Source organism: Canis aureus, chromosome 15, assembly GCF_053574225.1.
Source record: "Canis aureus isolate CA01 chromosome 15, VMU_Caureus_v.1.0, whole genome shotgun sequence".
NCBI lineage: Eukaryota > Metazoa > Chordata > Mammalia > Carnivora > Canidae > Canis > Canis aureus.
Genome location: NC_135625.1, coordinates 63,539,866 through 63,567,371, shown reverse-complemented (window position 1 = coordinate 63,567,371; position 27,506 = coordinate 63,539,866). Strand labels below are relative to the sequence as shown.

The 27,506-nt window shown below is 37.4% G+C and overlaps 1 long non-coding RNA gene across 1 annotated transcript in view; it reads left to right on the top strand.

Moving 5' to 3' along the window:
- LOC144284088 (uncharacterized) overlaps window positions 1-25,897 on the top strand; it is a 69,828-nt gene extending 43,931 nt beyond the window's left edge. The window contains exons 3-4 of the long non-coding RNA XR_013352529.1: window positions 24,657-24,784; window positions 24,988-25,897. This is a non-coding gene — a long non-coding RNA (uncharacterized LOC144284088). The remainder of the gene's footprint in view (window positions 1-24,656; window positions 24,785-24,987) is intronic.
- Window positions 25,898-27,506: the final 1,609 nt, after the last annotated feature.

Sequence of the window (27,506 nt, the reverse complement as noted above, 5' to 3'; positions counted from 1 at the left end):
AAACACAACATACCAAAAACAATGGAATGCAAGAAAGGCAGTGCTAAGAAGGAATTGTATAGTTGTTAAATATGTATATTAGTAAAAAGAAAGATCTCATATTATCAACCTGACTTTACACCTCAATAAACTGGAAAAAGAAGAACAAACCTAACCCAAACTAGCAGAAGGACAGAAGCAATAAAAATCAGGGAAAAAATAGAAAATTCTAAAAAGAGAAAAAAAATCAACAAAACTATAAGAAACTAAGAGGTTTTTTAAAAAGATTAACAAAATTGACAAATCTTTAATTAGCTTAAAAAAAAGATAGACTCAAATAACCAATCAGAAATAAAATGAAGGGACATTACAACCAATGCTGCAGAAATTAAAAGGATTATAAAAGAATAAAAAACTTGGAAAACCTAGAAGAAATGTATATATCCCAGGAAACACAACCTACCAAGACTGAGTCATGAAGAATTATAAAATCTGAACAAATCACCAAATCACCAAAACAATTTTGAATGAAAATTAATTTGGGGAATTCACATTTCCTCATTTGAAAACATCTTACAAAGCTACCATAATCAAAACAGTCATAAAGACAAATACTAATGAAATACTACAGAGAGCCTGGAAATAAACCCTCATATAAATGGTCAAATAATCTTTCACAATGATGCTAAGATCGCTCAGTTGAGAAAGGACAGTCTCTTCAACAAATAGTGTTAGGAAAATTCGATATATGCATGTAAAAGAAATGAAGTCAAACCTTATCTGACACCATATACAAAAATTAATTGAAAAATAAAGACATGAAATTAAAGATTTAAAATTTAAATTAAGTAAGTATAAAACTTCTACAAGAAAACATGGGGAAAATGCTTCAGAACACTGGACTTAACAATTCTTTTGCATATACAACAATAAAACTGCAGGAAAAAAAAAGATAATCATAGAGCTACGTCAAACTGAAAAACTTTTATGTCTGAAAGGACAACAGAAGAGAGAAAAAGTAAGGTGCCTCAGTCAGTCAGTTGAGCATCCAACTTTTGATTTGGGCTCAGGTCATGATCTCAGGGTCATGAGATCAAGCCCCACTCTGGCTCTGTGCTGAGTGTGGAGCCTGCTTAAGATTCTCTCTCCTACTCTCCCCCTACCCCTCTACCTCTCTTGCTCTATCTCTTTCCCTCTATCTCTCCCAAGAAGATATTTGGAAAAAAAAAAAAAAAGAGAGAGAGAGAGAGAGAGAATGAGAGAGAAAAGCAACCTATAGAATGGGAGGAAACATTTGCAAATCATATATCTAATAGGCAATTAATATCCAGAGTATAAACAAGAACTCTTCCACTTCAACAACAAAAATCAAATAATCTGATTTTTTAAATGGGCAAAGGACTTGAATAGACATTTCTCCAAAGATGATATACAAATGGTCAACAAGCATATTTTAAAAATGCTAAACATCACTAATCATCAGAGAAATGTAAATCAAAACTGCAAATATATATCACTTTCCACATATTTGCATATCTAGTATCAAAAAATATTGAGAAAGTAACAAATGCTGGTAAGAATATAGAGAAATTGAAACCACTGTGCACTACAGATGAGATTGCAAAATGGCTTGACCCACATGGATCAAGAGAATGAAGAGTCCTGAAAAAATTAAAAATAGAACTACCACATTACCTAGCAATCTCAATTATGGGTTTTTATCCAAAAGAACTGAATACCAGGTCTCAAAGAAATAGTCACCAATTCATCTTCATAGCAACACTATTCATAAAAGCCAAGACGTGGGAGCAACACAAACATCCCCTGACAGATAAATGGATAAACACAAAGTGGTACATACATACAGTGGAATATTATTTAGCCTTAAAAAGGATGGAAATCCATTATCACAGCATGGATGAAACTTGAGGACATCATGCTAAGTGGAATAAGCTAATCACAAAATGACAAGTAGTGTATAATTCCAATTATGTGAGCACTCTAACATAGTAACATTCACAGAAGTAGAAAGTAGAATGGGGGTTTCCAGGGGCTGGAGGAGGAAGAAAGGAAGGGCTGCTGCTTAATGAGCACAGCGTTTCTGATGTGCAAGACAAAGAAAATTGAAAGCAATGGGAAATTACATAACCTCACTGAACTGTATACTTAAAAATGGTTCATAGGGTAAATTTAATTCATGCATTTCTTACCACAATTTTATTTATTTATTTTAAGATTTTATTTATTTATTCATGAGAGATAGAGAGAGAGAGAGAGAGAGAGAGAGAGAGAGGCAGAGACACAGGCAGAGGGAGAAGCAGGGAGCCTGACATGGGACTCGATCCCAGGTCTCGAGGATCACACCCTGGGCTGAAGGCGGCGCTAAACTGCTGGGCCATCAGAGCTGCCCCCTTTCTTACCACAATTTTAAAGAATCCCTGTGTAAGGTTTCTCTAAACCTATTTTTCCAGTTTCATGTTACAACAGTCCCACCATATATCCAATCCTCTAATGGCCACCACACTAAGGGGTCATTTGAAACCCCTAAGCATCTCCCACATACTCTTTTCTCCACTTGGAGCACTGTGATCTATTTTCTCAATTTAAAGGACTCCTCATTTGGAAGGAAAACTCACCATGGTCCAAATCAGCAGCAGGGTAAGGACTAAAGAAGAGAAACATCTTGCAAGAACTAGGCTCACATAGAACTGCTGCCCAATTTCAAAGGCGCCCTCTTTGTGACTAACCCTGACTTGTTAAACCTGGCTTAGCTGCCCTTTTTCTGATTTGGCCTGTGGTTACAAATTAGCCAGATCTTTGCTACCCTTTGCTTCTCTCCTTTTGCAAATGTGCTTTACTCCAATCATATTTCATTTCTTTGTGGAAACAGTCCTATTTTCCCCCACTTCCGGGCTTTAGCAACGTGCTTAAATGTGCTGGGACACTGTACCCCCTCCCTCCTCACCTGAGTAATTTCTACTCAGTTGTTAGTTTATATGGAATTTCCAATTTCCTCTATACAGTCCCATCTGACATAAAATGTTTTGAGTTATCTGTTGTTTCCATCAAGTTCTAGATTGTTCTAATAGTATCCAGAGATTGCTCAACCACAGTGTTTAATATTGATTACAATTGCCTGTTTATATGTCTCGATCAGCATTGCATCCATAGAACCTTGGTACTCTAGAAAATTTGCTAGGTTGATGAAGCGGTGGATAAATCAGCGCTCTTCCTTGTGATCTGGGGAGGAATACTGAGAGAAGCAATCCTGCAACAGACGCCTAGAAAGTAGAGATTGACAGGGTGATGTGTTAATGACCGGACAGTTAATAGAGTGATTGAGGAAATCTGCTCCCACTTGCTATGTAGAAATTCACAGAAGAAAATCATTCTCACTCTGACAAGAACAGGCTGGAAAACCTACAAGATCATGATTATTTTGAGCCCATCACAGAGGTGATGTCACAAAGTAAACAAATGAACGAAAATCAGAAAAGTGACAGCTTGCCTCGGAAAAATGGAATGCGGAACTGTTTCATGTATGGCAGAGCTGGCAAGAAGGAGGAAGTCACCCAGGGAATCGGGTGAAAAGAAAGCAACTGAACTTTTTTTTTAAAGATTTTAATTATTTAGTTAGTTAGTTATTCATTCATTCATTCATTCATTCATTCGTGAGAAACAAAGAGAGAGAGAAAGAGAGAAAGAGAGAGAGAGAGGCAGAGACACAGGCAGAGGGAGAAGCAGGCTCCATACAGGGAGTCCAACATGGGACTCAATCCCAGGTCTCCAGGATCATACCCTGGGCCAAAAGTGGTGCTAAACCACTGAGCCACCTGGGCTGCCCAGCAACTGAACTTTTAACACATGTTTATTCTTTTATTTTTAATTTTTTTAGTTTATATACATGAAGGAGTATATATGTATATATATATAATTGAAGTTCAATTTGCCAACATATAGTATAGCACCCAGTGCTCATCCCATCAAGTGCCCTCTTTTAACACATTTTTAAAGGCCAATTGCAAACTTGCCTGGCAGTTTAAGAGCCTGGGAGCCCCACGCAGAGGAAAGTGCATGCTGTGCCAATTCTGTTCCATGGACCCTTCCTGAGCGCTCAGAGAAAGACTGGTGTAGGTCAATAAGATCTGAGAGACTGGCTCTAAAACACAAGGGTGCCAGCCTGCCAGTGCCTCCAGGCAGACTTAGAAGCCCAAGGAAAACACTCTCACACCCTGGCAGCCAGGGCGTGTGAGGCAGCTGGCATTACCCTGGGAATGAACCCCTAGTGCTGAGAGATGTAGTCAAAAAGCCCAGCTACCTGGGGCTTGCCTAGGGTTGAGGGTGAAGCAGGAATTTAGGAGAAAGCCTCCCACACTCTAGGCCATGGAATGAGTATGAGACAACCACTACTACTGCTTACAATCAGCAAAGAGTGAGAAACCCCTCCCTCACTTGATAGGCACCCAGGATCTGCCTGAGTCTGGAAGTGAAACATGGGACCCAAGAGACACCTTGCAACACCATGTAACTAAGAAGTACAAGACAGTGGGAAGAGATACCAGGCAAACAGGAGGCATATGAAAGTTTGTGTGGCTACGTCAATACCAGACAAAATAGGTTTTGAGGTGAGCAATAACACCAGTTAAAGAAGGATATCTTATAAGAGTCAACTAGCCTAATAAAACTCCCAGGGGTGCCTGGGTGGCTCAGTCAGTGAAGCGTCTGCCTTCGGCTCAGGCCATGATCCCAGCGTCCTGGAATCAAGCCCCCCATCAGGCTCAATGCTTCACAGGGGTGTGGGAGGGTCTGTTTCTCCCTCTCTTTCTGCTGTTCCCCCCACTTGTGCTCCCTGGTTCTCTCTCTGTCAAGCAAATAAAATAAAAATTAAAAAAAAAAAAAAAAAACATAAACAAAACTCCCAAACACATTATGGCAAAAATTCATAGAAATTTTTGGGGAAAAATTGATAGGGAAATAGGAAAAAATCACATTCATAGTTAGAGATTTTAACCCACTTGTCTCAAAAATTGATAAAGCACTAGAAAACACATCAGGAAGGATATAGACAATTTGAGCAATATTAATAACCTCATTGACAGATACTCGGAGAACAGTATACTTGGCAACCACAGAATGCATATTTTTCTCAAATGAACCATATTCACTAGAAGAGACCCTATGCCTGCCCAAACACATGTCTAAATCATTTTAAAATGATCAAAATCATACAGATTAGGTGTTCTGATAAAAACAGTGTTAAGTTAGAAATCAATATATAGAAATCCCTGTATAACCAATGGGATCAGCAATTACAAAGGATATTAAAAGATATTCTGAACTGAATAATGATGAAATTATAACATTGGAATGTAGGAGATGACCTAAAGATAAATGCATTACTTCATGTGCCTGTATTAGAAAAATAATTAAGAAGGTCAGAATCTTTAAATCTTAAAAAAAAAAAAAGGGGGGGATCCCTGGGCGGCTCAGTGATTTAGTGTCTGCCTTTGGCCCAGGCCATGATCCTGGAGACCTGGGATTGAGTCCCACATCAGGTTCCCTGCATGGAGCCTGCTTCTCCCTCTGCCTGTGTCTCTGCCTCTCGCTCTGTGTCTCTCATGAATAAATAAATACAATCTTTAAAAAAAAAAAGGCGGCCAAAATGTTTTTTAAATATCAATTACTAGTAAAACACTAAAGATTAGAAAAACATGGACTATAATTATCCATAAAGAAATATATGTACCTTGAAATCGCTTTTCAAATTTAATAAATTTTTATTTGGAGAAGTATAACATTGAAAATTTTTCTATTTATTTGTTTGTAATTCCATGTCTGGCTATGAAAGAGTGACACACACCAGATTTGCTCTATGGCCACACACAAATAAAAACTAGACAAAATCTCTGAAACTACTGTTTTCAGACTTCAGGAAACAACAGCACAGAGCTGTAATTTCTGTAGGAAGGGAAGCAAAAAAAGTGAGCCCTATATTTGGCCCAACTCGATACTCAGAAGCAAATTCTGAACCTTACAACAGGGAGGAAAATTCTAAACAGAGCACTGATTTTAAAGTGTCCAAAGTGGCTAAAAGTTGTGAGGCAGACATACAATTTGAATATTTGAAAAAGAAGAGTGTAAAGGGAGCACAGAAAAATATTTGAATAAATAATGTTTTTTTAATTTAATTTTTATTAATTAATTTTTTTTCCAAATTTCATGAAAATTATGAACCCACAAATCTAAGAAGTCCAGTTAACCCCAAGCATAACACACTTGTGGAAAATACCAAGATGCTTCTTCCTAACTAAATTGTTTAAAACCAGTGACAAAGAGAAAACTTTAAAATAGTCATCAAAAATAAAGCTCATTGAGTGTAAGACAACAACAAAAATAAAGATGACAGTAAGTTGGGATTCCTGGGTGGCTCAGCGGTTGAGTGTCTGCCTTTAGCTCAAGGTGTGGTCCTGGAGTCCTGGGATCGAGTCCCACATCGGGCTCCCTGCATGGAGCCTGCTTCTCCCTCTGCCTGTGTCTCTGCCCACCCCTCCCCCTCTTTCTCTTTCTCTCTCTGCGTCTCTCATGAATAAATGACTTTTTTTAAAAAAAGAGGACAGTAAATTCTCCCAACAGTGCAAGAAAAATACAATGAAACAGGATCTTAAAAGTAATTTTAATAACCTATTAACTTAGAATCTCATCCCCAGCAACATAGCTCTCAAAAATGAGGTGAAATAGTATCCTTTTAAGACTACCAAAGGCTGAAAGAACTCATCAGAAGCAGACTAAAAAGCCACAGACGTAAAAGAACGCGCAGCAGCCAGAAGGAAAATGATGCCCCATAAAATAGAACAAAGGAGTGAAGAGCATAAGAATGGATAATAATATGGATAAATATATGAGGTCTTTTCTTATTATTTAAATACCTTTAAAAGAAAAAAGCCTACAGAAAAATAATAACAGTAAGTCGCTGGATTTATAAACTCTGTAGAATGACAAACTGTGACAATATAGCAAAAAGTCCAGGAGGGAAGAAATTAACGTGTAGTGTAAGATTCTTATAATATATGTGAAGGGCTACAATTACTATAATACCACTTGATGAGAGACCATGATAAATGAAAGTCGTAGAATGTGGCGTCCAAAGCCACCAGTAAAACAATAAAACAAAGAATTACATTTAGTGAGCAAAGAAAGTAAAATTGGGAATCATTCTAAATACATACTTAATCCGGAAGAATTAAAAAAGCAGACAAGGAAGAGAAAAGAAGCCAAGAACAGACGTGACAAAGAAAACAATCAGGAAGGTGGTAGATTTAACTTCACCATATCGATGGTCATCATGAACATTAATATTCCAAATACTCCAATTAAAAGGCAGATTGTCAGTCTGGGTTAAAAAAAAAAGTACAAAAACCAAAAAAACAACAGCTATGCCCAACTGTATGTTATCTACGAGAAATCTGTTTTAAGTAGAAGACTCAGATTAATTGTGAATGGACGACTTTGATTTCAACTTACACACGGTGAGCTGCAAAAGCAGAGGTCTCATCTGCACAGCAAGCCAACAAGATGGACAGGCAGCAAATGAAGGACTTTTCTTGGACCCATTAGAGAACCCACAGGACAGAGGACACGTGCCCTTCACATATAAGAATCTTACAATACACATTAATTTCTTCCCTCCTGGACTTTTTGCTATATTGTCACAGTTTGTCATTCTACAGTTTATAAATCCAGCGACTTACTGTTATTATTTTTCTGTAGGCTGTTTTCTTTTAAAGGCATTTAAATAATAAGAAAAGACCTCATATATTTATCCATATTATTATCCATTATTATGCTCTTCACTCCTTTGTTCTATTTTATGGGGCTGGCTGATGAGCGTTCTTTTACGTCTGTTGCTTTTTAGTACCATCCTGAAGAGACAGACTTGCAGGGAAACACAGGATTTGCTTACGTGTCAAGGAAGCCACTGCTGGACATCGTGTATATTGGCAGAAATATTAGAGATTCTGGGGCATCGCTGGTAAAAATGTGAAAACTCCTGGGGGCTGAAGTCATAAGGAGGTTCCCATCCTTCTCCAGGCTCCTCCTCCAGGCCCTCATGGAAAGGACATGGGAGAAACTGAAGAAATCTCCTCTTGTGGCACTAGCGGGAGACAAGAAAAGGCAGCCACTGTAAAATCCATCCAGACTCTTCTCCCTTATGGAGCAAGAGGCTCAATCTCCAGGGAAAATGATATCACCTGAGAGCCTAAGTAAAACACCTCAGCTAGGAGAAGAGAGCTCTGCCCTATGCCTATCTCCCTGTCTCACCTAAGAAGAAATCCATAAAAGCCCTAATCTCCCTGGGAGAGTGTCTCAAGGACACGCTGAGAACACTGGAAAATGCTTATTCTGGGGGGAAGAAGGGGAACCTCCATCCCTGGAGAAGGAACACTTGTGAAGACCATGGCAGTATGCCTTCTGGAGACAGGGGTTTAATCAGAGCAGCTGGTGGCAGGCTAACAAGCCTCCAGTCCAGCTGGGAGAACTGGAAGATCAAAAAACCTAAAGGGGAGAAGTCACTACAGGAATTTGCAGCTTCTGGTGCTCACAGCAACCACAGACTTCAAACAACCCAACTCCTGACTTGATTAACATAAATTCCCACTCTAAAGACCTATTTATCTCACTATCTGCTTCCCTACACACATGCCAAACAAAACATTCCAAAGCACGCCAAAGGGCAAGGAAATACAGTCAGAAGGCATAAAGCATTCCTCAGAATGAGACAAAGATGACGTGGAAGTTGTAACTAACTATGATTAACATAATAAAGGTTGTTGTAAAGGAAAGGTAGCCTACCAGCAAGATTCCGGAGGTCATTGGAGCGGAGAGGTGGAAACTATAAGAAAGAATTAAATGGAAATGCTGGAATGTGAGCCAAATTACTCTCCTCGATATCCTTTAGTCTTTTTCCCCCCTCTAGTTCACCATCCACACCAGTAAAAAAACAAAAAAACAAAAAAAAACAAAAAGTAACTGTTCCTAACTATCAATAAACACCTTATGGCTCTCCTCCAGTTAAGAATCTTCAAAGGGAAACCATAGGATAAAAAATAAGATTGGAGCCACAAAGACTTAGAATAAATGCTGGCTTCATCCCTTCTTAGCTGTGAGATCCAGAACGCCTCAAACACTTTCTGAGCCTCTCTCTCCATCTGAAAAGTGGGAATAACAATAAGCGTACTATGAGGATTAAAACAGGTAACAGACACACTAAGTCATAGGACACATAAAGAGACACGTGGTGGCAGCTGTTGTCCTCTGTTAAATCCTAACCTTCAGGACGTAAAGCCTTTCTTTGCTTACACCACCACTCAGTCCCGATAGCTGCATAGACACTGTTTTTCCACTGCATCCAGTCGGGTCCTGCTCCTTACCAACCCTAAAATAATGAAATTCTTTTTGAAGACTCGCTGACTATTCTACTCCTGCTGTTGTGCCCAAGATTGGGAATCCGAGAAACCACCCAGGAGCCGACACCGATGCAAGCACATGAGGGTTTATTTACAAGCTCGAGCTAGGGTCCAAGTATATACTCCACACAGCAGAGCAGGGGCTTGGACCCCCAAGGAGGTTACAGCTGGGTTTTTTATGGGCTGGTCTAGGGGATTTTCAGAAGGGGTGGAGGAATTTTTTCCATTCCAATATAGGGGAAAGGGTGGGGCAGTTTCTTAAGATCTCATATGGGATTCCCTGCCAAGGGCATTCTGAGCTCTGTTGTCTTCCTGATATGGGATTCCCTGTCAAGGACATTCTGCAGTTTTTCCTGTAAAGTTCAGCTCTTATTCCCAGGGGTCTAAGAAGGCTGTACTTGTGCTAATGCTAAACTTGAAGTGGAATGGCCTTAATTTTCTCGGCCTCCACATTGCCAAGCCTTCTTCCTGTGTTTCTGAAGTACATTAGTATATGTACCCAAAATGTAGCATTAATTATTGACCCTCTGTTTTCCCAGTTAGCTTACCAACACCTCAAGGGCAATGGTGTTCTCTTGAATCTCTGTTTGCTTCACTCTATCTGGTACAATTTGGGTGAACTTTACTTTTATTCTTACCCAAACTATATCATATTCAAGATGTAGAAAGGTAGAAATCTCTTTGGGATAATTTAAATAAGTTCTATCTTTCTGAAATTTTCTCTTTTTTTTAATTTTTATTCATTTGTTTGAGAGAAAGAGTGCGCATTGCAAGCAGAGGGAGCAGCAGAGGGAGAGGGAGAAGCAGGCTCCCCGCTGAGCAGGAAGCCTGACACAGGTGCTTGATTCCAGGGTGCTGAGGTCACCCCCAGAGCTGAAGGCAGGCTCAGTTTAACCAACTGAGCCACCCAGGCGCCCCTGAAATTTTAATAGATCCTACAACACTGATGTTCATTCAGTCACGTTAAGTTGGAGGACACAATTTTGTGTCTCACATTTCTCCAACTCTTTTGAATTCCCAGACATAAGCATATGTAAAACAAACAAACAAAAATCTTTCTGCGTCACTTCCTTTTTTGTCTCCAAATGTTAGTTGTTTTTTTTGTTTTGTTTTGTTTTTGGTCCACTTCTGTTTGATATCATTTTGGCAATAGAGTTCCTATTTACTAAAAAGAAAAAAATTCCACAGTATGACCCAGCCCTTGAAGTAAAAATGAAAGGTTTTTATCCCCGCTGAATGCAATAAGTAAAATGTGCATCTTCAAAATGCATAATAAAATAAGGCTATATTGTGTTTTTTGTTTGTTTTGTTGTTTTACTTTTTTTACGTTGTGTTTTATGATAAATATTTGTTACTAAGTTTTATGTAAGTCACAAAAATCACAATGAGAAACATAATTCAATAGAAAATATACATGTCTATATTTTATTTATCCTACCTGCAGCATATGAACAGGCAATGCTTGATAGTTCCGATGATGTCCTCGTCACCAAAGAGCGAGAATTGATTCGGATATTTTCATATGTTCAGGTAACTGGCCCAGTTAACTCTCAGATGTTTTTCAATGTATTTACAACATCATATAATACACAACTTCATCTTTCCTGGGGTAACGGATGGTCTTTAAATTTGCTGAAGACAGCTGAGACTGTCACATCCCAAAGGCATGACCTTGCCTCTCTGGGCTATGTAGGATTATCCGAGGGTCAGGTCAGAGACTTGAAGAACTGCAGAGAACCTACAGGTAAAGGCAGAGAGCAAATATAACTGATAATGAAGGTAAGTTTCTGCTTTCTTGCTTGATCACTCTTACCTAACAGCTCTACTGTTGGATTTTATGTATCCCCTCCCAGTTTAGATCTCATGGTCAGATTTTTCAGAGTTATCCTTTCTGGAACCATCCATTACTTTTCATTTTACTCTGGCAACTGACCAGCTGCTTCCATTGCTTCCATTGGTGCCTGTTGAGGACAGCTAAAAAATAAGGTTAAACAAGCAAAAATCCAACCACCACCACCATACTCTGATGGACTCCACCACAAATAAGCCCTGCCTGACATCAATCAAACCCTCTCTCCAGTTCTCCGATTCTTTTATTCATCCCTGTCCCCTAAAGCTGATTCTTGTTCTGGTGATTTATTAAATTCAATGCCCTTAGGAGTCAAGTAGTGAGGAAGCAGGCTAGGTAGGATATGGGGAGAAAAATGCAAGGAGGAATATGTTTCACCAGGAGGCTATTCTGTTCCACTGCAAAGCTCTAGGTCATGAATTGCCCCCACAGAGATGGTCCCACCTTGAGTCAAGGGAGTTGGTGTTTTCCCACTTCTATGTCAATACCTGGCTGGGGTCTGCAGCCAAGAGGTGGTCCTATTCTAGAGAGGGTACAGCTGCAAGAACTTAGCAGCCAATAGTCATGGCAGTCAGAGGTGGGCACACTGCCAGTAAAGGGGATGCAGATGGGGTACCAAGAGTGACCGGTGTAACTTCCTTCATACTAGCTTTTATTCTTCACACCAGATTTTTTAAAGGCCTCCCCCATTCCATTTAAGGTCTTGAAGAAGTAAAAAAACTTGATGCCAATTTCCCTCAGCTCTCTTGCCACCTCAATACTTCTCCGTAACTCCGCTGTTTGTACCATCCCCAAAGTTTCTCCACATTTTTAGCCTTTCTTGTGTTTTGCCATTCTAGATCAACATAAGAAATATTTTCCAGAGGTTTTTTTTTTCCCCTTTTGCTTTCCATTTCATCACCTTCTCTCATCTTCAATATACTCATTTCTATACATTCTTCTTTTTTTTTTTAAAAAAAAAAAAAGCTATTCCTTGATATTGTGCACTTTGGTCCACTATATTTTCTCACTAACAAACTTTTTGAAAGAGTAGTTTTGGCTCCTGTCTCCACTTAATTACCATCTGTTCATTCCTTAACCATTTTCTTTTTTGGCTCTAAATTGCAATATAATCACATATACTTGGAAGCGGTAAAAACACATTTTCTTCACTGAAGGAATATCATGATCTGGTTTTTCTGCCGCCAGGATTATTACTGAAATTATTCCACAATAGATTAGCTATCTCCTCACCAAATTCAATGGCATTTTCTCAGTTTCAAAATCCTAAATGTCATTCACCATCACTGATTAACGCATTTTTTAATTTCTTTTATTCGGTAGAGTGAACTGGAGAAAAAGTGTATCCTTTTGTATTGTATGGAGAAAATTGTATCCTATTGGCTTCTATTTCTATTTCCGTGTAACAATAAGCCACAATCAACAGCATAAGAAGTTTCTTTCAAGCTAAGGACATTCTGCTGATTGTCAGGTTGCTTGTTGGACAGAAAACTTAGATGAGTGTCCTATTCAAATTTGGGTTCAAAGCAAGATTATTCTGCATAGGTGTGAAGAGAGAAACCCACAATGTGAATACCGGGTAGAGTGAATCATTAGTGAGGGAGTAAGAAGCACAAAATTTGGGATATAAAATACATTTTAAAATATATAAAAATATCTATGGGGATTTTTTTAAGTAAAATTTTGCATGCTATGGGACACAATTCTTCCTGTTAATCTCATTAAACCATCAGTCAAGATTATAAAAATTACGAAGCCTGGTATAACTATCTTATAAAAACCAGAATTGCCTGATTGACTTAGGATAGAAAGCAATCAACCAGCACATAAAAGTGGAAAATGGACAATGAGGTCATTCCTGGCTTCCTCAATTCTACATTATACTCTGCTTGAGGGGATCCCTGGGTGGCTCAGTGGTTTAGTGCCTGCCTTTGGCCCAGGGCATGATCCTGGAGTCCTGGGATCGAGTCCCGTCGGGCTCTCTGCATGGAGCCTGCTTCTCCCTCCTCCTGTGTCTCTGTCTCTGTCTCTGTCTCTCTCTCTCTCTCTCTCATGAATAAATTTTAAAAAAAAAATCTTTATACTCTCCTTGAAGCTACTCTTCAATTCCATTTGCTGGATATAGTGTGGAGGTGGTTGACCAGTAGTACATAACCTTCATTGAGGACTTACAATTAGACAGGCACTATGATAAACATTTTGTATAGATATTTTATTTAATACTCAAAACCTGTATGGAGGTTGGTTATATTATTAACCCAATCTTTCAGATAAATAAATTGAGACTTACACTGATGACTGCTTTAGCTATATTTAGTTGTAATTGTAACTTCACTTTTCCAATCCTTACTAGTAAACTGTCATGGTTTTGTTCACCTTTTTATGTCCTCTCTTCCCAAATATGACTACAGCTTATAAAATACAGACCACACCTTAGTATCCTTTGTATCTGACAGAATTTGTGATGCTGAGAATACCAATTTAGAACATACTTCTGAAGACACTGAAGGTGTCCTAACAGATTTAAGACACACAGGATGAAAAGCTTAGGCTTCTTAGCTTCTCAGTGGGCTTTTCAAATTATTATTTACGAAATGCTTACTGTTCTTTTTTTTTTTTTTTTTTTTTTTTTTTTAATTTTTTAAATTTATTTATGATAGTCACACAGACAGAGAGAGAGAGAGGCAGAGACACAGGCAGAGGGAGAAGCAGGCTCCATGCACCAGGAGCCCCACGTGGGATTCGATCCTGGGTCTCCAGGATCACGCCCTGGGCCAAAGGCAGGCGCCAAACCGCTGTGCCACCCAGGGATCCCTGTTCTTAAAATAATCCCTTAGGCCACTTATTTAAGTAGAAAGTTCACTGGAAAAAAAGTCATAAAGGCACAAACTCCATGAGGGCAGAAACTCCATAGGTTGAGTATGTCATTGACTAATATGTTTAATATCAGTGGTGATAGAATATTTGGCCGCTGATAAAACACATGAATAAACCAGTTAGAAATATTTTGGATACTATAATTGCACACTGCATATGACCATCAGCCCTTCTAGTGCCTAATGCCTATTTACTGTCTCCAATAAATATTGGAATAAATGTGAAAGAAGGGAGAAAGAAAGGAGAGAAGGAAGGAGGGAGAAATGAGACTTTCTTCACAATTCTAAAATACGTTTAGCTGATATATAAACTCCATGTGTATGTCCCAAAGGAAGCAAAGCACAAAGCTTTTAAAATTTCCTTTTAAGGGAGCACCTGGGTAGCCCAGTTGATTAAGTATCTGACCCTTCATCTGAGCTCAAGTCTTGATCTCAGGGTTGTGAATTCAAGCCTTGTGTTGGGCTCTACTGTGGGTGGGGAATTTACTCAAAAAAAAAAATTCCTTTTCAGAGGTAAATGTTGCTTATGGATTGATTGCTATAGTTAAAATTCTTGTAAAAAAAAGGGGGGGGGTTATTTTTTTCTTATAAAGAGAATACCACTTGATCCACACCTTAGGATTTGGTGTTAGGATAAATTTGTTCTCACCGTGGCTAAAGATGAAAAACACTTTTGATCCCTAGAAATGATGCTTTAGTAATACAGGTTTGGAAAAATCAGCTTTGATCTCTCCTAACACCCTCACATGTGCTAATTCCTTGTATCTAGTGGTGATATTTAAGAAGGACTCCAATTTACTGGTACCAGCATAACCTATGCCAACCTACTGGTGAGAAAGCAGCATGCTCTGGTAGCTTAACAACTCCCCAGATCCTCTATTGAAGCCACTGTGAGGGATAGATGGACTTCCATTGCACCACTTTCATCCAGTCACTTTTTATGGTTATAACTGCATTTAAAAGTCACCGTGGCTGTCACTGATCCATCTTGGCATTCCAGCTGATCCTCCATATAGTCAATCTTGCTGCTTGAAACCATCAGTATCTGTAGTGCAAGTATGTCAAGCAGTAGGAATAGGGAGTTCAGCATTTCATTGGCTGTCTAAATCAATCATTTTTTGAGCATGAATAAGTCATGCTTAAATGGATGGCTTCAGCCCACATTAAGCAACACTTGTGTGAGGAGAAAGTTGAAAAATAGAATAAATTCAGGTGTGGGGATGCCACAATGCATTCTCCTTTAGCCAGTCTCACTTTTTCTTTTGCCAAAATGATAGATATACAATCACTTTAATACAAATCCTGCTTAAGTCTCCTGAAACTGATTTAATAGAACAGCTTGTGATATTCCAGGAGAGAACTCATTAAGGAAATTCAAGATTCTGAAATCAGAATAGCGTTGCTGCCTTTCAGAACATGAAATGATAGATGGGAATGTCTTGCTATGCATGTTTACCAGAAGGCAGGTGTATTTCATTCCCTTGATCCCTTAAAGAACAGTTGAAGGATTTTTTCAGCATTAACTTCTCTCTTTTCAATTCCATCATCAATCTGTAATTCATTTCAGGATGTGTTTTTGTTGGGCATCTGTCTCGGTGAGCATTTCATTGGTTTCTTTTGAAGGTCATACCTTTGTATTTTTCCTACAGCAGAGTTGAGATTTTGCCAAGAGCAATGGGTTATGTGCTAAGGGACTAACCTATATTTCTTCAGTTTCACATTTTCCGTGGCCTCTGCCATATTTGGTTGCATACAAATACAAGAACAACTCACTGCCCCAAAAGAAACCTTAATGATTGAGGAGATAACTGCACAATAGAAATCAAGAGAAAAACAAGACCTCCATGCTGTAATGCAAGCTATAAACAGACACATGGACTATTTAGGTGAATTACCAAAACTCTCATTCAATATTCTCACACTTACATTCTACACCTGTGTTGATAAACCTAGTTGTATGATTTTACATTTCATATAAGATTAGAATCATCAACTAGTAACAAAAAAGCTGGCAACATTTACATTGGAAAAAGCATAATTACCTAGCAGAGAAAAACCAACGTTTATAATTCCATTATATTCATATAATAGAATACTATAGAGCAAACAAGCCAAATGATTTACAGCAAGAGTTCGCAAACTTCTCTTGTAAGAGACCCGGTAGTAAATATTTTAGGCTCTGTAGGTCATAAGTTTCTGTCACAACTACTGAACTCTGCTGCTGTGACAAGAAAGCAGCATAGACAATATGTAAGGCCGACTACATCCCATGGCCAATATTCCAATACAACTGTACAAAGACAGGCAGTGATACAGCTCTAGCCTGCAGGCTGTAGTTTACAACCCCTGATGTATAGTTAGGTAGAGAAACACAGACGAGTCTCAAAAAAAAAAAAAAAAAAAAGACTCAGAATGAAAAAAATAAGTTGCTAAATGATATACACAGGGTGATGCCACATATTTATTGAAGTAAAAAAAGACATGACATTTCATTGTATGGTGTTTATGGATCGACACACATATCCTAAAATTAAAAGAGCATGCAGAAGAGTGATAAACATAAAATCATGGTAGTGATTATATCTGGAGAGAAAGCTTAGGGGAAGAGGGAAAACAAGATGTGCCAGCTATTTCTGCAATAACTTTTCTTCTTAAGCTCTATGTTGGCTGCAAATATGTTCATTATATTACTGTATAGATTTTTGTGTAACTAAAATATTTCATAATCATAAAAATAGGCACTTTAACTCAAGCAACATGGCATGCTGGGGCAATTTAATAGGGGCAAAAAATGAATTATACCACTTAGTATCTCTAAGTTTATCAATATTTTACATGAAGCAAAAAGAAAATTCATGCATATAACAACAATTATAAAGTTAATACAAAATAGAAAAATTCAATTTAGAACAGACTTCTGTTGAAGAGTCTAAACACATTTTAAATATATTTCAGAAAGAAAACAAAGTTAAGCTCTTGAGCTAGAATATTTTAATGCTTATATTGCTTTCTGTTATTGAAGACAATCATGTGGAATATTTCATGTTTGATTTGCCAAAAAGAGTTTTAGTACGTTGTAATCTTTTTCAGTGTTCAATATCATTTAAAACATATGTGAATATATTTGTATTCTCCAAATTTTCTAGGAATCTTTCCTTACTTCTCGGTAAAAGTGACTATACTATATTTTTAAAAACAGCATGGGATGGGCCTGCTTATTCAAAGTGGCTTCCTCAGCAGAAATTTTTAAGGTTTTAAGCAAAAGAACATGTGACTTTCAAATCAGAAAATTGTGAAAGTTATTCCAATATAAGTGACCTCAACTGTACCTTAATTATCATTACCAGGCAATAAATCAGTAACCAAGCACTAATAAAGAGGATTCATAGGAAAGAAAATTCTTTCTTCTAAGTGTGGAATTTTAAGGATTACTTCTTGAAGGTATAAAATATCCTTCCAGTTACCGGGAATCAGAATAACAAACCTATAGAGGTTATAGACTTTTTGAAGACAATAAACAATTTTTCATGTAAGTATATATTAATTATTGTAATCAATACATAGACAATGTTCTAGTCCCTGAAAAGGCAATTGTGTATAGACAATCTTGGCTCTGTCGGTTGCAAGAACCTAGAAGTAACAACATCCTAGTAGCAATGAGCATACCTCACACAGAAATCTTAGTTTCTAATAATATTCTTCAGAAAAAGGAACCAACATCAAGACAGTGTGGTACTGGCACAAAAACAGACACATGGATCAATGGAACAGAATAGAGAATCCAGAAGTGGACCCTCAAATTTATGGTCAACTAATATTTGATGAATGGATAAAGAAAATGTGGTCTCTGTATACAATGGAATATTCCTCAGCCATTAGAAATGACAAATACTCACCATTTGCTTCAACGTGGATGGAACTGGAGGGTATGATGCTGAGTGAAATAAGTCAATTGGAGAAGGACAAACATTATATGGTCTCATTCATTTAGGGAATATAAAAAATAGTGAAAGGGAATAGAAGGGAAGGGAGAAGAAATGGATGGGAAATGTCAGAAAAGGAGACAGAACATAAAGACTCCTAACTCTGGGAAACGAACTAGGGGTGGTGGAAGGGGAGGAGGGTGGGAGGTGGGGTGAATGGGTGACAGGCACTGAGGAGGGCACTTGACAGGATGAGCACTGGGTGTTATTCTGTATGCTGGCAAATTGAACACCAATAAAAAATAAATTTATTATTAAAAAAAAAAAAAAGGGATCCCTGGGTGGCGCAGCGGTTTGGCGCCTGCCTTTGGCCCAGGGCGCGATCCTGGAGACCCGGGATCGAATCCCACGTCGGGCTCCCGGTGCATGGAGCCTGCTTCTTCCTCTGCCTATGTCTCTGCCTCTCTCTCTTTCTCTCTCTGTGTATATCATAAATAAATAAAAATTAAAAAAAAAAAAAAAAGAAAAAGGAACCAAGAGGGGCACCTGGGTGGTACATTCGGTTAAGTGTCTGACTCTTGGTTTGGGCTCAGGTCCTGATCTCTGGGTCACTAGATGGAGCCTGGCATCGTACTCCACACTCAGCACAGTCTGCTTATGATTCTCTCTCCCTCTCCCTCCCCCTCCCCCTCCCCCATGTGTTTCTCCCTATTTCTCAAATAAATAAATAAATCTTTTAAAAGAGGGGAAAAAAAGGAACCAAGATTCCACTCCTTGGAAAAATGTCTGAGTCTAGAACAGTGGCAGGGAGGACACAGGATAATCCTGATCATCTCATAGAACCAGAAAGGAAGGAAATGCCCAAGTACATAGACAGATGGGGACACACATGCACACACATGCACACACACACAACAATGGGAGTATGTCAAGGACACATAGGCACCAACTGAAACAGCTCCTAGCTGTCGTAGCTGGAACAATCTGAGTAACAAAACGAAGTAGAATTGAATTATAACCAAATATAAAATAAATACCCATGACTGTGCGGATATAAAAAATAATTGAATAACAAATAGGGGAAAAGTGACAAATCTCCCACTCAGACAAATGCCAAATGATGTATATAGATACTCTATCCTCAGTGAGCTTAACCATAACTCCTTATTCCTTAATTCTGGGCTGCTCACAATAACTTCTTTCCAAAAATTACAGAATAGAAAAAGGGGGAAAAGAGTAACTTTATAATGAAGAAACTTCATAATGAACAAACACTACTTCAGTCAGGTGATCAAGGTCAACATCAACAGTAAAGTCCTGTCAATAATAGGAACCTTTATATGATGTGAATAAAATGGCACTTTATTTTTGTGGTCTTCTGACCAAGAACACATCATCCCAGTCTAATGATGAGAAAAATGGACAAATGTAAATTGAATGACATTGTACAGAAGACCTGACCAGTATGCCTCAAAATTCTCAAGGTCATCAAAGACAAGGAAAATCTGCGAAATTGCCAGATCAAAGAGGATTCAAGGAGACATGACTACTAGATGTAAATGACACCCTGGATGAAATTCAGATAAAGGACATTAGGTGACAATGAAGGAAGTCTAAATAAAGTGTGGACTTAGCACTGAGTTATCAATAATGATCCCTTAATTATATGTACACTACCAAAGTAAAATGTTCATATAAGTGAAACTGGATGTGGGAAATATGGAGCTCTGTAATATCGTCACAATTTTTTTCTGTAAATTTAAAACTGTTCTTAATTAAAAATTTATTTTTAAAAAGAAGCAATTGTGCAGTTTATTTCTCCTTTGTTATTTAAACAGGAAATGTTTATTGGCTACATATAATTCAGCTATGTTGAAGTAGATCTCCCCCGAGCATTTATCCCCATCTGATGTAATGTATATTTATTACTTGAAAATTACCATGAAAGCAGAGTTTCTGCATGTTTTATTTAATGCTGTATCTCCTTCATTAGATTGGTTAGCTACTGTTAATCAACAAACCACTCTAAAATTTAGTAGTTTTAACCAATAGTCATTTACTATTTCTCACATGTTTATGGATCTATAGGTAGTTTCCCTGTGGGCAGCTCCCCTAGGAAATCTGTGCCAGGTTTGGCTGATTCTTGCTGGTTTCATTCATGAGTCTTTGGCCAGCTGGCTCGTAGCTGAAGGCTCATGGGTCTAGGATGGCCTTAGCTGCAATGCCTTGGCTCCTTTCTCTCTGCATGTCTCTCACATCCCTATAGCAGGTTAGCCTGGGTTTGTTCTCATGGTAGTTAGTAGCAGGGTTCTGTAAAAGGGAACAGAAATGTGCAAACATTTTAAAAATATTTCATTAATATTTCATTAACTTTGCAGTTGTTTCATTGGTCCAATCAAGTCACATTGGCCAAGCCCAAAATTGGTGTGCCAGGATACTATCAAAGGCTTTGGATACAGAGGTGTAAGAAAGGGAGGCTCTTGATACAATCAACCTATCAGAATCTTCTAGAATAGCGCTAGGCCCATAATAAATAATAAGCACTTGGTAAATATCTGTTGAATGACAGAATGAAACTTAACTTCTTTAAAATAACATAAAATTTTTATTGATTCTATACTATGTGCAAAACACATCTATTAAATGTGAAATCTAGAAATTTCCTTTATGAAATATAGACTCCTATAATACATAGGCAAATATAAATTTAAACAGAAAATGAAAAGATACATCAGACTTAACAACAGTCTTCATTAATGTGTGTGTGCTTGAGTTTAGACTTTCTATTCCATTTCATTAGTTTATCTACCTTTATATGAAAGTCCACACTATTTTAATTACTGTAGCTTTCTAATGGAGATTAATATCTTGTGATATAAATCCTCCAACTTTCTTTATCTTCTTCAGGATCACCCTGACTATTCTTACCTCCTTTGCCTTTGCAGATGAATTTTAGAATTAACTTATCAATTCCCACAAATTGATTTTGATTGAGATATATATATAATATATAGATATTAAATCTATATATTATTCTGGGGAGAACTGACATCTTTACAATGTTACAATCTAGTACCATACAATATCACTTCATTTACTTAATCCCTTACTAATAAAGTTTTATAGTTTTTTGTGTTGAAGTTTTGCGCAGCTTTCATTCAATTTTTCCTAGGTCTTTGATTTTTGTAGATGCTATTATTAACCAAATCTTTCAAAAATCTTATTTACTATGGTTGCTTGCTGCTATATATTTTAAATTTGATTCTTTGTTTTTTTTAAAAAAAGATTTTATTTATTTATTCCTGAGAGACACAGAGAGAGAGAGAGGCAGAGACACAGGATCAGGAAGAAGCAGGCTCCCTGCAGGGACCCCAATGTGGGACTGGATCCTGGGACTCCAGGATCATACCCTGGGCCAAAGGCAGATGCTAAACCCCTGAGCCACCCAGGGATTCCCCTAAATTTGATTCTTTTATATTGAATTTACAACCAGCACACTTACTAAATTCACTTTTTAATTTGAATCATCTGTTTATAAATTCTTTTGGAAGTTTTAGGTACACAACCATGTCCATCTGTGAATAATGATACTTTTCAAGTACGTGTGTGTGTGTGTGTGTGTGTGTGTATTTTACATAGATTCAAATTTGTCTTTTTTTTCCAATGTCAACAATAATATGCCAGTGATCTTTCACTCATTCTAATTCTTATTGAATTCATATCGAACCAACAATTCTTCTGTTATTCCTTGAAATGTCTTCTATGCACATCCCTTCATTTCTCTTTTCATAGCCCCTACCACCGTGTTTCTCATCAGTTATTATGGAGATAAATATAATAGTGTCTTAGTCATTCCTCATATATCCTCTCTTCCTTTTTTCACTCATGATTGACCCCTTCATTAAATTATATGATAGTAATATAATATATGATAGTAAAGTCTATCACATTACTATCAACATCAACTACTGTTCCTTAGGCCCAATATTCCCCTGATTCTTTACTCATTTCATGAAAAGTCTAAATTTCTCAACCTAGTAAATTTAAAACTATAAGAAATATTCCCTAATATAACTTTGCAGCCCATTCATTTCTGAATTGTACATCAAGACAAACTGTTTACTTAATTCAAATCTTCATGCACTTGCATTTCCCTATTATAACTTGGCTTTCTTTAGCTCCTTCTACTTCACACCTATAGAATCTTTCCTTTTACAAATATTTTCTACTTCTTTCAAATGCATATAGAACTCCTGCTGTTCTTTTCATATAGAATTTAATTAGATACTGCTTTATAATATTACTTGATACTTCTCTTGAGCTATATAGATATTTTCATGTGTCCTGATTTCCCAAAATCAACAAGTTCCTATAACTCAAGATTTAGCAAATAACTAATTAATGAAACTATGTTTCAGGCATTTTGGAGACAAGGTGTTTGCCTGTCATGATCACAGCAAGATAAAGAATAGTCAAAATTAGATATATTTTTTTACTTTTTTTAAGTGCTGTAAAGAAAATGAACAGTAAGATGTGGTAGTAGGTGAGGTCAACTTTGCAGTCATCAGTAAAGGAATCTCTTAGGAGACCATATTTGTGTCAAGAAAAATATGATGAGTAAGAGCCAACTATGATATAAGTTGAGGAGAGAACATTCTACACAGAAGGAATAGCAAGTAAAAAACCTCTAACAGATGAAAGAGCTATTTATGCTGAAGGATTAGAAAGGAGGAGAGTTGTCTGGAGATAACTGAAGAGGGAGACCGTATTCATATATCTTCTTATATGAAGATATAAAGTTATCTTATAACTTTATAAGATAAAGTTAGAGGAGTATATAGATTACTAAGGAGCTTAAAAGACATTGAAAATATTTGGATTTTTCCTAAGAAGGATTGGAAGCCAATGAATGGATATAAAAGTAGGGGAAAACATGATTTCTTTTATTCTTGCATAAGATCATTCTAGCTGATGTGTAAAGACTTAGGTAGATTAAGAGCAAGAATAGAAACTGGAAGACAAGATTTGAGGTTAATTTCAGTTTTCTGGGGGAGAGATGATGTTAGTTGGATTCATTCAGGTGGAGGTTGCCAATATGGAGACAAGTCAATGGAGTTGAGAAATATTTTTTTAAGATTTTATTTATTTATTTATTTATTTATTTATTTATTTATTTATTTAAGAGAAAGAAAGCACAAGCAAGAGGAGAAGCAGAGGGAGAAGCAGACTCCCTGCTGAACACAGAGCCTGATCCCAGGACCTTAAGATCATGACCCCAGCCAAAAGCAGCTGCTTAACCAATTGAGCCACCCACATGCCCCAAGAAGTACTTGAAAGATGTAAAGATCTGGACTTCATAATGAATTCGATACAGACAGATTGAGCAGCCATTTTTACTGCGATTACAGGAGTCTTGGAAAGGAACAGGTTTTTGATGGGGGTTCCATTGTTAGAAGACTAGACTATTGACTAAAGCTTCATAGTGGCAGATGATATGAGTGGGGAATAAATAAATTTGAATTATCAGTGATAGAAGGTATTTAAGACTGTGAGACAAGATAGCATCCAAGAGGCCAACTAATTAAAGAAAAGAAGGACTAGGACTGACCCCTGGAAATTCCAAAATTTAAAGGTCTGATATAAAAGGGGCCATGAAAAAAGACTGAAAAGGAGCAGCCAATAAGACATTAGGAGCCAGATAGTGTGGTGTCACAAAAACTCATAAATGGATATTTACAGAAAGAAGGAATAGTGGACTGATTAAATATTACTCAGAAGTTAGATAATTTAAGAAAAGTTCCCATATAATTAGGCAACATAGAGAAATGTGATTTTTTTTTTTTTTTAGATTATTTGAGTAGTTGGTATGAAAAACAAATTGCAAGACTCAGGCTGGAGGAGGGAAAGAAGGAGGTGTTGGAGGCAGTGAAGATAGATCACAACTTTTTTTTGATAGATCACAATTTTTAAGAGATGTTTTTCTGTAAAATAGTGAAGAAATATGTGGTGTCAGCTGGAGGGTTTGTGGAGTCAAAGGACATTTGAGATTTTTGTTTTTTCTTTGGGCTGGTTTTGCTTTATTCACTTGAAGATGGATGTTTCCAGAACATGTGTATACACTGATGGGGATGAAATGGTTCAGAGAGAAGGACTAGTGATGTATGAGAGAGAAGCCATAAGTTGAAAAGTGATGTTTTAAAATATTGCTGAACTGATCTGACCCTGGCCCTTCAGGCTCATAAATAGAGCACACTCCTTATTGTTCCTATTACCAAAGACCTGGGTCAGCAGAGATAGATAAAACTTGGCATCATCCCAATGCCCAGGCTGACTATGAATCTCAATCTTCTCTCTTTTCCTTCATCTACTAATTTATTTTACATCCAAAGCTGTTAACAAGTCATGAAATATGTGTAATGTCATCCTTTCCACAGTTCCTTTATGGAATGAGACTAGTATCTTTAAGAAGAAAATGGTCAAATTTATGTAATGAAAGCAATGAAGAAGCAACAAATACTGTCAGTCCACAAATTTACCAAACAATTTTTAAATTTGTTTTCATTAGACACCAAATTCTTCACATGATGGCTGTTTGCTGAAGTATGCTTGAAGGACTGTTGTAGTGAACCAGGTGACTTGACAGCAGGTGCCATACTGATGGATCAGGAGAGGAAGGGAGCCCCAACTGCAAAGGTAGGGACAAGCTGGGAGAAAAGGCAGCAAGGGGAACAATGGATAAGAAGGGAGGGAGGGGACAGGTATGAGAAAAAAGTCTGGAAGCTGCTGAAGTTTCCCTATCTGGCTTATTATGACTCAGGGTGTGTGCACAGGGCACATTCCTAAATATGTCTAGGTTCTTTTTATTTTTTTAATTTTATTTATATATTTATTCATAGAGAGAGAGAGGCAGAGTCACAGGGAGAGGGAGAAGCAGGCTCCATGCAGGGAGCCCAACGTGGGACTCGATCCTAGGTCTCCAAGATCACACCCCAGGCTGCAGGCGGCCCCAAACCGCTGCACCATGGAGGCTGCCCAATATATCTAGGTTCTTGCACAGAATCCTGCTTTAGAGATTTTAGAGTAGGGGTGGGGCAGCTGAGGTTAGATAACTAGAAAACAGAGGAACAACCCCTACCTAAGCAAGGTCAGCTCCTGCCGGGCACAGCTGGAACCCAGGATCAAGTGCTTGAAGAAGATGAAGGCAAGGCTGAAGTTCTAGTCCAGTCCAGCTTGCTCAGAGGCAGCTGAGTTGAACTATGAGAAGAGATTCTCAGGAGTCTGTTAGAAATGTATTCTGGTCTTGGCTGAGACAACTATGTGAGCCTCCTGTATCACATCACCTCTCTGGGATTCAATCACATGGTATGCATAACTAACCTAGGAGTTTGTAAGTGCAATGTCTGAGTGTCTGGTTAAAAAAAAAAAAAAAAAAAAAAAAAAGACTGAACCCTGGTTGGAAACCCTTTCACTTGTTCATTCAGTCTTCCAATCTGTATATAATTGTGTGAATTACCTAGTTATTATTAACTTATCAGAAACACTTGTTGCAAATATCCTAAACATGAGGAATTGATAGTTTTGTTGATACTTAGCAAAACTGGGAGTTATTAAATAAAGACATGTTCTGAAGAGTACATCCAGAAGAGCCTTCCAGACGGTTTCTTGAAATAAAAGCTTGCTGAGGAAAAACCACTTATATCATTTTGATTGATAAAAAATTAATTTTTAGCATTGGAGAGATGGTTAAATATTTTTTATGTTTTCCTACTCATAGATATGCTGACTGATATTAAACATTTTTAAATAGCTGTGCATAATTAACTTTAAACCCCATTTTCATCTCAAACGGGCAATGTACTGTGTAATTATTAGTGACTAGCAAACCCTATTTCACAGCCCAGAAATTCTGTAAATCAATGACATACAATATTGCACTGTTCTACTTAATTTTTTTTATTTTTAAAGTCAATAGTATAGCTTGGGTACACATTCATATTTTGTTGTATATGTATAACATGTTTTGGTGCATACACATTTTTATGGTTACCTTATATATATCACAGGTAAGTAGTTATTTTATACATGGAAACATAAAATTTATTATATAAATAAAGTGAAAAAAAGAATACTTTTAAATACTACAATAATAATGGAATGAGACTATGGCAAGTAGTATGAAGGTAATTATAAAAACAGAACAAAGCAGAAAAACTGAAGTTTTTTAAGAAATGCTGTCTTAATAAAGAAAATTAAAACGCTGACCATCCTTAATCAAAGACTTGTCTTTTCCCCAATCAATGACTACAGAGAATCAAATTTATTTCTCAAGATCATTCTGGAGTTAGAGCCATTTTCTTACACTTGTAACTACTTTTCTTTAAATAGGCTGAAAAAAATTTTAAAGCTACTTTAAGAAATGGTGCTCAATTATGATTCCCAGTGTATCAAGGTGATTTTTTAAAATTTAATAATGCTACAATATAACATTTGAGTAGGTATAGCCCTACCTATATTAAAAAATGAAAGTTAAAAAAACTGTATTACTGCTACCTAAATATAAGGTTTGCCCAAAAAAGGCTCATAAAATCCTTTCTCAGCTGCCCTGAGGTGGTGGGCTGCAGGAACAGGCATTCCAATGAAATGATAACAGCACCAGCTGATTGGCCTGAAACAAGGTCACAGTGCAGACCAGAGAGAGCAATACTTGAAAAGTTGCCTGAATTTTGTTTTAGAAAGGTAACTTTTGCCTATTCTCTGAAAATTGCTAATTTTACTCTGAAGCTTGTGGACTCAAATACTCAAAAACTGAAAGTTAGAAATTCTTAATCATTTTTGCTATTCATTCAGTGACAAGTTCAAGGAAAGATTAACCAACCACCTTTGCAAACATTATCAATAGTTGAGACAAAATTATTTCTTCTCCTGTGTCTATTCACTACTCATCACAGGAGAGACCCAGAGAGGAAAGGTACCTGATACATATGATTTCAGATTTTAGAAATTTAAGAGCCGAAGAGGACCCACCTCAGAAATCATCTAATGCAACTATCTGCACAAAGGAAGAAATTAAGGCCCCAGAGTGGAAGTGGCCCGGGCATGTGCACATGCACGTGTACAACCGACTAATGATACGGAAAATGTCACATGTTCTTTGCAAGGCAAAATCTTTTTCAAATGATATATGAGGATTCTCCATCTCCTCATTTTTGTTATTTAATTGAAGGTGTTTCTTTCAAAGAAAAGTAACATAGATCCCTATATTCTAGTTTACAGTTTGCCTACATTTTCTGTCCTAAAATGTATCTCTAAGAAATAGTTTTCCGGAAAACTGCTTATCAAAAGGAACAGGAATAAGGGTGACACTTCAGAACAGGTATCAGAGACCAGGAGACACAGAGCTCAATATAATAGCCCT